Here is a 13897-nt window from a genome sequence, read left to right on the forward strand (position 1 = left end):
CACTGCGATAAACACCCCCCACACACACACACTGCGATAAACACCATCCACACACACTGCGATAAACACCCCACACACACACTGCGATAAACACCCCGCACACACACTGCGATAAACACCCCGCACACACACTGCGATAAACACCCCCCACACACACACTGCGATAAACCCCCCCACACAGACAAGGCGATAAACACCCCCACAGACACTGTGATAAACATCCCCCTCGCACACACTGCGATAAACACCCCCACACACACTGCAAGAAACACCCCACCACACAGTGATAAACACCCCCACACACACACACAGCGATAAACACCCCCCCACACACACTGCGATAAATCCCCCACACACACTGCGATAAACCCCCCCACACACACAAGGCGATAAACACCCCCACAGACACAGTGATAAACACCCCCCCTCGCGCACACTGTGATAAACACCCCCCACACACACTGCGAGAAACAATCCCCACACACACACTGCGATAAACACCCCACACACTCACACTGCGATAAACACCACCCACACCCACACTGTGATAAAAAACCCCTCCCACTCACGCACTACGATAAACACTCCTACTCCCACATACATTGCGATAAACACCCCACACACACACTGCGATAAACCCCCCCCACACACCCACACTGCAATAAACACCCACACCACACCCACACTGCGATAAACACCCCCACACACACACTGCGATAAACACCCTCCACACACACACACTGCGATAAACACCCCCACACACACACTGCGATAAACACCCTCCACACACTGCGATAAACACCCCCACACACACACACTGCGATAAACACCCCGCACACACTGCGATAAACACCCCGCACACAGTGATAAACACCCCCCCACACACACACTGCGATAAACACCCCCAACACACACTGCGATAAACACCCCGCACACAGTGATAAACACCCCCCCACACACACACTGCGATAAACACCCCGCACACACTGCGATAAACACCCCGCACACAGTGATAAACACCCCCCCACACACACACTGCGATAAACACCCCACACACACTGTGATAAACACCCCACACACATTGCGATAAACACCCCACACACACTGCGATAAACACCCCACACACACTGCGATAAACACCCCGCACACACTGCGATAAACACCCCGCACACAGTGATAAACACCCCCCCCACACACACACTGCGATAAACACCCCCCCACACACAGCGATAAACACCCCCTCCCACAGTGATAAACACCCCCCCCCACATACACACTGCGATAAACCCCCCACACACACACTACGAGAAACCACCCCCACACACACTGTGATAAACACCCGACACACACACTGCTATAAACACCCCCCCACTCACACTGTGATAAACACCACCCCACACACACACTGCGATAAACACCCCCCCACTCACACTGTGATAAACACCGCCCCCACACACAGTGTTAACCCCCCCACACGCACAGTGATAAACACCCCCCACACACACTGCGATAAACACCCCACATACACACTGCAATAAACCCACACTGCGATAAACCCCCCCACACACCCACACTGCAATAAACACCCCACACAACCACACTGCGATAAACACCCCACACACACTGCGATAAACACCCCACACACCCAAACTGCAATAAACACCCCACACACACACTGCGATACACTCCCCACACACTGCGATACACACCCCACACACTGTGATAAACACCCCACACACATTGCGATAAACACCCCGCACACACTGCGATAAACACCCCGCACACAGTGATAAACACCCCCCACACACACACTGCGATAAACACCCCACACACACTGCGATAAACACCCCGCACACAGTGATAAACACCCCCCCACACACACACTGCGATAAACACCCCGCACACACTGCGATAAACACCCCGCACACAGTGATAAACACCCCCCACACACACACTGCGATAAACACCCCACACACATTGCGATAAACACCCCGCACACACTGCGATAAACACCCCGCACACAGTGATAAACACACCCCCACACACACACTGCGATAAACACCCCCCACACACACTGCGATAAACACCCCACACACACACTGCGATAAACACCCCGCACACACACTACGATAAACACACCCCACACACACACACTGCGATAAACACCCCACACACACACTGCGATAAACACCCCACACACACACTGCGATAAACACCCCGCACACACACTGCGATAAACACCCCGCACACACACTGCGATAAACACCCCCCACACACACACTGCGATAAACCCCCCCACACAGACAAGGCGATAAACACCCCCACAGACACTGTGATAAACATCCCCCTCGCACACACTGCGACAAACACCCCCACACACACTGCGATAAACACCCCCCCACACACACACTGCGATAAACACCCCGCACACAGTGATAAACACCCCCCCACACACACACTGCGATAAACACCCCACACACACACTGCGATAAACACCCCACACACACACTGCGATAAACACCCCGCACACACACTGCGATAAACACCCCGCACAGTGATAAACACCCCCCCACACACACACTGCGATAAACACCCCCCCACACACACACTGCGATAAACACCCCGCACACAGTGATAAACACCCCCCCACACACACACTGCGATAAACACCCCCCCACACACACACTGCGATAAACACCCCACACACACACTGCGATAAACACCCCGCACACACTGCGATAAACACCCCGCACACACTGCGATAAACACACCCCCCACACACACACTGCGATAAACACCCCCCACACACACACTGCGATAAACACCCCCCACACACACACACTGCGATAAACACCATCCACACACACTGCGATAAACACCCCACACACACACTGCGATAAACACCCCGCACACACACTGCGATAAACACCCCGCACACACACTGCGATAAACACCCCGCACACACACTGCGATAAACACCCCGCACACACACTGCGATAAACACCCCCCACACACACTGCGATAAACCCCCCCACACAGACAAGGCGATAAACACCCCCACAGACACTGTGATAAACATCCCCCTCGCACACACTGCGACAAACACCCCCACACACACTGCGATAAACACCCCCACACACACTGCAAGAAACACCCCACCACACAGTGATAAAACACCCCCACACACACACACAGCGATAAACACCCCCCCACACACACTGCGATAAATCCCCCACACACACTGCGATAAACCCCCCCACACACACAAGGCGATAAACACCCCCACAGACACAGTGATAAACGCCCCCCCTCGCGCACACTGTGATAAACACCCCCCACACACACTGCGAGAAACAATCCCCACACACACACTGCGATAAACACCCCACACACTCACACTGCGATAAACACCACCCACACCCACACTGTGATAAAAACCCCCTCCCACTCACGCACTACGATAAACACTCCTACTCCCACATACATTGCGATAAACCCCCCCCACACACCCACACTGCAATAAACACCCACACCACACCCACACTGCGATAAACACCCCCACACACACACTGCGATAAACACCCTCCACACACACACACTGCGATAAACACCCCCACACACACACTGCGATAAACACCCTCCACACACTGCGATAAACACCCCCACACACACACACTGCGATAAACACCCCGCACACACTGCGATAAACACCCCCCCACACACTGTGATAACCCCCCCCACATACTGTGATAACCCCCCCACACACACACTGCGATAAACACCCCGCACACACTGCGATAAACACCCCGCACACAGTGATAAACACCCCCCCACACACACACTGCGATAAACACCCCCAACACACACTGCGATAAACACCCCGCACACAGTGATAAACACCCCCCCACACACACACTGCGATAAACACCCCGCACACACTGCGATAAACACCCCCCACACACACACTGCGATATACACCCCCCCCCCACACACACACTGCGATAAACACCCCGCACACACTGCGATAAACACCCCGCACACAGTGATAAACACCCCCCACACACACACTGCGATAAACACCCCACACACACTGCGATAAACACCCCGCACACAGTGATAAACACCCCCCACACACACACTGCGATAAACACCCCACACACACTGTGATAAACACCCCACACACATTGCGATAAACACCCCACACACACTGCGATAAACACCCCGCACACACTGCGATAAACACCCCGCACACACTGCGATAAACACCCCGCACACACTGCGATAAACACCCCGCACACAGTGATAAACACGCCCCCCACACACACACTGCGATAAACACCCCCCCACACACAGCGATAAACACCCCCTCCCACAGTGATAAACACCCCCCCCCACATACACACTGCGATAAACCCCCCACACACACACTACGAGAAACCACCCCCACACACACTGTGATAAACACCCGACACACACACTGCTATAAACACCCCCCCACTCACACTGTGATAAACACCACCCCACACACACACTGCGATAAACACCCCCCCACTCACACTGTGATAAACACCGCCCCCACACACAGTGTTAACCCCCCCACACGCACAGTGATAAACACCCCCCACACACACTGCGATAAACACCCCACATACACACTGCAATAAACCCACACTGCGATAAACCCCCCCACACACCCACACTGCAATAAACACCCCACACAACCACACTGCGATAAACACCCCACACACACTGCGATAAACACCCCACACACACACTGCGATAAACACCCCGCACACACACTGCGATAAACACCCCGCACACACACTGCGATAAACACCCCCCACACACACACTGCGATAAACCCCCCCACACAGACAAGGCGATAAACACCCCCACAGACACTGTGATAAACATCCCCCTCGCACACACTGCGACAAACACCCCCACACACACTGCGATAAACACCCCCCCACACACACACTGCGATAAACACCCCGCACACAGTGATAAACACCCCCCCACACACACACTGCGATAAACACCCCACACACACACTGCGATAAACACCCCACACACACACTGCGATAAACACCCCGCACACACACTGCGATAAACACCCCGCACAGTGATAAACACCCCCCCCACACACACACTGCGATAAACACCCCCCCACACACACACTGCGATAAACACCCCGCACACAGTGATAAACACCCCCCCACACACACACTGCGATAAACACCCCCCCACACACACACTGCGATAAACACCCCACACACACACTGCGATAAACACCCCGCACACACTGCGATAAACACCCCGCACACACTGCGATAAACACACCCCCCACACACACACTGCGATAAACACCCCCCACACACACACTGCGATAAACACCCCCCACACACACACACTGCGATAAACACCATCCACACACACTGCGATAAACACCCCACACACACACTGCGATAAACACCCCGCACACACACTGCGATAAACACCCCGCACACACACTGCGATAAACACCCCGCACACACACTGCGATAAACACCCCGCACACACACTGCGATAAACACCCCCCACACACACTGCGATAAACCCCCCCACACAGACAAGGCGATAAACACCCCCACAGACACTGTGATAAACATCCCCCTCGCACACACTGCGACAAACACCCCCACACACACTGCGATAAACACCCCCACACACACTGCAAGAAACACCCCACCACACAGTGATAAAACACCCCCACACACACACACAGCGATAAACACCCCCCCACACACACTGCGATAAATCCCCCACACACACTGCGATAAACCCCCCCACACACACAAGGCGATAAACACCCCCACAGACACAGTGATAAACGCCCCCCCTCGCGCACACTGTGATAAACACCCCCCACACACACTGCGAGAAACAATCCCCACACACACACTGCGATAAACACCCCACACACTCACACTGCGATAAACACCACCCACACCCACACTGTGATAAAAACCCCCTCCCACTCACGCACTACGATAAACACTCCTACTCCCACATACATTGCGATAAACCCCCCCCACACACCCACACTGCAATAAACACCCACACCACACCCACACTGCGATAAACACCCCCACACACACACTGCGATAAACACCCTCCACACACACACACTGCGATAAACACCCCCACACACACACTGCGATAAACACCCTCCACACACTGCGATAAACACCCCCACACACACACACTGCGATAAACACCCCGCACACACTGCGATAAACACCCCCCCACACACTGTGATAACCCCCCCCACATACTGTGATAACCCCCCCACACACACACTGCGATAAACACCCCGCACACACTGCGATAAACACCCCGCACACAGTGATAAACACCCCCCCACACACACACTGCGATAAACACCCCCAACACACACTGCGATAAACACCCCGCACACAGTGATAAACACCCCCCCACACACACACTGCGATAAACACCCCGCACACACTGCGATAAACACCCCCCACACACACACTGCGATATACACCCCCCCCCCCACACACACACTGCGATAAACACCCCGCACACACTGCGATAAACACCCCGCACACAGTGATAAACACCCCCCACACACACACTGCGATAAACACCCCACACACACTGCGATAAACACCCCGCACACAGTGATAAACACCCCCCACACACACACTGCGATAAACACCCCACACACACTGTGATAAACACCCCACACACATTGCGATAAACACCCCACACACACTGCGATAAACACCCCGCACACACTGCGATAAACACCCCGCACACACTGCGATAAACACCCCGCACACAGTGATAAACACGCCCCCCACACACACACTGCGATAAACACCCCCCCACACACAGCGATAAACACCCCCTCCCACAGTGATAAACACCCCCCCCCACATACACACTGCGATAAACCCCCCACACACACACTACGAGAAACCACCCCCACACACACTGTGATAAACACCCGACACACACACTGCTATAAACACCCCCCCACTCACACTGTGATAAACACCACCCCACACACACACTGCGATAAACACCCCCCCACTCACACTGTGATAAACACCGCCCCCACACACAGTGTTAACCCCCCCACACGCACAGTGATAAACACCCCCCACACACACTGCGATAAACACCCCACATACACACTGCAATAAACCCACACTGCGATAAACCCCCCCACACACCCACACTGCAATAAACACCCCACACAACCACACTGCGATAAACACCCCACACACACTGCGATAAACACCCCACACACCCAAACTGCAATAAACACCCCACACACACACTGCGATACACTCCCCACACACTGCGATACACACCCCACACACTGTGATAAACCCCCCCACACACACACTGCGATAACCCCCCCACGCACACACACACTGCGATAAACACCCCCCACACACACTACGATAAACACCCCCCACACACAGAGATAAACACCCCACACACAGAGATAAACACCCCCCACTCACACTGCGATAAACACCCCGCACACACTGCGATACACACCCCACACACACTGATAAACACCCCCCCACACACACACTGCGATAAACACCCCGCACACACTGCGATAAACACCCCGCACACAGTGATAAACACCCCCCCACACACACACTGCGATAAACACCCCCCACACACACTGCGATAAACACCCCACACACACACTGCGATAAACACCCCACACACACTGCGATAAACACCCCCCACACACACACACTGCGATAAACACCCCCCACACACAGAGATAAACACCCCACACACACAGAGATAAACGCCCCCCACTCACACTGCGATAAACACCCCGCACACACTGCGATACACACCCCACACACTGCGATAAACCCCCCCACGCACACACACACTGCGATAAACACCCCCCACACACACTACGATAAACACCCCCCACACACAGAGATAAACACCCCACACACACACAGAGATAAACACCCCCCACTCACACTGCGATAAACACCCCGCACACACTGCGATAAACACCCCGCACACAGTGATAAACCCCCCCCACACACACACACTGCGATAAACACCCCCCCACACACATTGTGATAAACCCCCCCACACACAGCAATAAACACCCCCTCACACAGTGATAAACACCCCCCCACATACACACTGCGATAAACCCCCCACACACACACTACGATAAACCACCCCCACACACACTGTGATAAACACCCGACACACACACTGCTATAAACACCCCCCCCCACTCACAGTGATAAACACCACCCCACACACACACTGCGATAAACACCCCCCCACTCACACTGTGATAAACACCGCCCCCACACACAGTGTTAACGCCCCCACACCCACAGTGATAAACACCCCCCACACACACTGCAATAAACACCCCCCACACCCACACTGCAATAAACACCCCACACACCCACACTGCGATAAACCCCCCACACCCACACTGCGATAAACACCCCACACACCCAAACTGCAATAAACACCCCACACACACACTGCGATAAACACCACCCCCACACACACACTGCGATACACTCCCCACACACTGCGATACACACCCCACACACACTGCGATAAAGCCCCCACACACACACTGCGATAAACCCCCCCACGCACACACACTACGATAAACACCCCCCAGACACACTGAGATAAACATCACCCACACACACTGAGATAAACACACCCCACACACACTGCGATAAACACCCCACACACACTGCGATAAAGACTCCCCCACACACACTGAGATAAACACCCCCCACACACACTGCGATAAACACCCCCCCACACACTGCAATAAACACCCCACACACCCACACTGCGATAAACACCCCCCACACACTGCGATAAACCCCCCACACACACCCACATTGCGATAAACACCCCACATACACACTGCAATAAACACCCCACACACCCACACTGCAATAAATCCCCCCACACACACTGCGATAAACACCCCACACACCCAAACTGCAATAAACACCCCACACACACTGCGATAAACACCCCCCACACACACTACGATAAACACCCCCACACACACAGAGATAAACACCCCCACACACACAGAGATAAACACCCCCACACACACACTGCGATAAACAACCCCCACGCAGCGATAAACACCCCCCACGCAGCGATAAACACCCCCCACACACTGCGATAAACACCCCCACACACTGCGATAAACACCCCCACACACACACTGCAAAAAAAAAACCCACGCACACACACTTCGATACACACCCCCCACACACACTACGATAAAGACCCCCCCACACACACTGAGATAAACACCCCCCGCACACACTGCGATAAACACCCCCCTCGCACAATGAGATAAACACCCCCCACACACACTGCGATAAACACCCCCCACACACTGCGATAAACACCCGCCACACACACACTGCGATAAACACCCCCACATACAGCGATTAACACCCCCACACACACACAGCGATAAACACGCCCACACACAGTGATAAACACCCCACACACAATGCGATAAACACCCCCACACACACAGCGATAAACACACCCACACAGTGATAAACACACCCACACACAAACTGCGATAAACACCCCACACACACTGCGATAAACACCCCCGCCACACACTACGATAAACACCCCCCACACACAGAGATAAACACCACCCACACACACTGCGATAAACCCCCCCCACACACAAACTGTGATAAACACCCTACACACACACTGCGATAAACACCCCCCCCCCCACTCACACGCTGTGATAAAAACCACCCCACACACACACTGCGATAAACACCCCCCACACAGACACTGTGATAAACACCCCCACACCGTGATGAGCACCTCCCACACACACTGCGATAAACACCCCACAAACACACTGCAATAAACACCCCGCACACCCACACTGCGATAAACCCCCCCACACACTGCGATAAACACCCCACACACACCCACACTGCGATAAACACCCCACGCACACTACGATAAACACCCCCCACACTGCAATAAACACCCCACACAACCACACTGCATTAAACACCACCCCACACACCCACATTGCGATAAACACCCCACATACACACTGCAATAAACACCCCACACACCCACACTGCAATAAATCCCCCCGCACACACTGCGATAAACACCCCCGCCACACACTACGATAAACACCCCCCACACACAGAGATAAACACCACCCACACACACTGCGATAAACCCCCCCCACACACAAACTGTGATAAACACCCTACACACACACTGCGATAAACACCCCCCCCCCCACTCACACACTGTGATAAACACCCCACCACACACACACACACAAGGCGATAAACACCCCCACAGACACAGTGATAAGCACCCCCCACACAGTGATCAACACCCCACACACACAATGCGATAAACACCCCCACACAGTGATAAACACCCCACACACAATGCGATAAACACCCCCACACACACACAGCGATAAACACCCCCACACACAGTGATAAACATCCCCACACACAAACTGCGATAAACACCCCACACACACTGCGATAAACACCCCCCCCACACACTACGATAAACACCACCCACACACACTGCGATAAACCCCCCCCACACACAAACTGTGACAAACACCCTACACACACACTGCGATAAACAACCCCCCCCACACACACACTGCGATAAACACCCCCCACACAGACACTGTGATAAACACCCCCACACCGTGATGAGCACCTCCCCCACACACACTGCGATAAACACCCCACAAACACACTGCAATAAACACCCCACACCCACACTGCGATAAACCCCCCCACACACTACGATAAACACCCCACGCACACTACGATAAACACCCCCCACACTGCAATAAACACCCCACACAACCACACTGCGATAAACACCACCCCACACACCCACGCTGCAATAAACCCACACACCCACATTGCGATAAACACCCCACACACCCACATTGCGATAAACACCCCACATACACACTGCAATAAACACCCCACACACCCACACTGCAATAAATCCCCCCGCACACACTGCGATAAACCCCCCCGCACACACTGCGATAAAGACTCCCCCACACACACTGAGATAAACACCCCCCACACACACTGCGATAAACACCCCACACACCCACACTGCGATAAACACCCCCCACACACTGCGATAAACACCCCACACACACCCACACTGCAATAAACACCCCACACAACCACACTGCGATAAACACCCCACACACCCACACCGCAATAAACAACCCACACACCCACATTGCGATAAACACCCCACACACCCACACTGCAATAAATCCCCCCACACACACTGCGATAAACACCCCACACACCCAAACTGCAATAAACACCCCACACACACACTACGATAAACACCCCCCACGCACACTGAGATAAACACCCCCACACACACTGCGATAAACACCCCCCACACACTGCGATAAACACCCCCCACACACTGCGATAAACACCCCCACACACACACACTGCAAAAAAAAAAACCACGCACACACACTTCGATACACACCCCCCACACACACTACGATAAAGACCCCCCCACACACACTGAGATAAACACCCCCCGCACACACTGCGATAAACACCCCCCACACACTGCGATAAACACCCGCCACACACACACTGCGATAAACACCCCCACATACAGCGATAAACACCCCCACACACAGCGATAAACACCCCCACACACAATGCGATAAACACCCCCACACACACACAGCGATAAACACCCCCACACACAGTGATAAACACCCCCACACACAAACTGCGATAAACACCCCACACACCACTGCGATAAACACCCCCCCACACACTACGATAAACACCACCCACACACAAACTGTGATAAACACCCTACACACACACTGCGATAAACACCCCCCCCACACACACACTGCGATAAACACCCCCCACACAGACACTGTGATAAACACCCCCACACCGTGATGAGCACCTCCCACACACACTGCGATAAACACCCCACAAACACACTGCAATAAACACCCCACACACCCACACTGCGATAAACCCCCCCCACACACTGCGATAAACACCCCACACACACCCACACTGCGATAAACACCCCACGCACACTACGATAAACACCCCCCACACTGCAATAAACACCCCACACAACCACACTGCGATAAACACCACCCCACACACCCACGCTGCAATAAACCCACACACCCACATTGCGATAAACACCCCACACACCCACATTGCGATAAACACCCCACATACACACTGCAATAAACACCCCACACACCCACACTGCAATAAATCCCCCCGCACACACTGCGATAAACCCCCCCGCACACACTGCGATAAACCCCCCCACACACACAAGGCGATAAACACCCCCACAGACAGTGATAAACACCCCCCTCGCACACACTGCGATAAACACCCCCCAAACACACACTGCGATAAACAATCCCCACACACACACACTGCGATACACCCCCCCCCCACACACACTGCGATAAACAACCCCCCCACACCCACACTGTGATAAGCCCCCCCACTCAATGATAAACACCCCCACACTGTGATAAACACCCCCTCCCACTCACGCACTACGATAAACACCCCTACTCCCACATACACTGCGATAAACACCCCACACACACACTGTGATAAACACCCCCACCACACCCACACTGCGATAAACCCACCCACACACACACTGCGATAAACACCCCCACACACACACTGCGATAAACACCCGCCACACACACACTGCGATAAACACCCCCACACACACTGCGATAAACACCCCACACACAGAGCGATAAACACTCCCACACAGTGATAAACACCCCACACACACTGCGATAAACACCCCCACACACACACAGCGATAAACACCCCCACACACACACTGCGATAACACCCCACACACACTACGATAAACACCCCCCCACACAGAGATAAACACCACCCACACACACTGCGATAAACGGCCCACACGCACACTGCGATAAACCCCCCCCACTCACACACTGTGATAAACACCACCCCACACACAGTGATAAACACCACCCCACACACACTGCGATAAACACCCCCCACACAGACACTGTGATAAACACCCCACACACACTGCGATAAACACCCCCACACACACAGAGCGATAAACACCCCCACACACAGTGATAAACACCACCCCACACACACTGCGATAAACACCCCCCACACAGACACTGTGATAAACACCCCCCACACACTGCGATAAACACCCCCCACACACACTGCGATAAAAAATCCCCACACACACTGCGATAAACACACCCCCACACACACTGCGATAAACACCCCCCCCACACACTGCGATAAACACCCCCCACACACACTGCGATAAAAAATCCCCACACACACTGCGATAAACACACCCCACACACACTGCAATAAACAAACCCCCACACCCACACTGTGATAAGACCCCCCCACGGACAACGATAAACCACTCCACACCCACACAGTGATAAACACCCCCACCACACCCACACTGCGATAAACCCCCCCACACACACACTGCAATAAACACCCTCCACACACACACTGTGATAAACACCCCACACACACACTGCGATAAACACCCCGCACACATTGATAAACACTCCCCCACACACACACTGCGATAGACACCCCCCCCACACACACTGTGATAAACCCCCCCCCCACACACTGTGATAAACCCCCCCACGCCCAGACTGTGATAAACCCCCCCACGCCAAGACTGTGATAAACACCCCCCCACTCACACACTGCGATAAACACCCCCACAGTGA

General features: G+C 53.8%; 1 protein-coding gene across 1 annotated transcript in view; it reads right to left on the minus strand.

Annotated features, from left to right (window-relative positions):
• LOC140398079 (cyclin-dependent kinase 12-like) overlaps window positions 1–13897 on the minus strand; it is a 167523-nt gene that overhangs the window by 114468 nt on the left and 39158 nt on the right. The window lies entirely within an intron of this gene.

Source organism: Scyliorhinus torazame, chromosome 21, assembly GCF_047496885.1.
Source record: "Scyliorhinus torazame isolate Kashiwa2021f chromosome 21, sScyTor2.1, whole genome shotgun sequence".
NCBI lineage: Eukaryota > Metazoa > Chordata > Chondrichthyes > Carcharhiniformes > Scyliorhinidae > Scyliorhinus > Scyliorhinus torazame.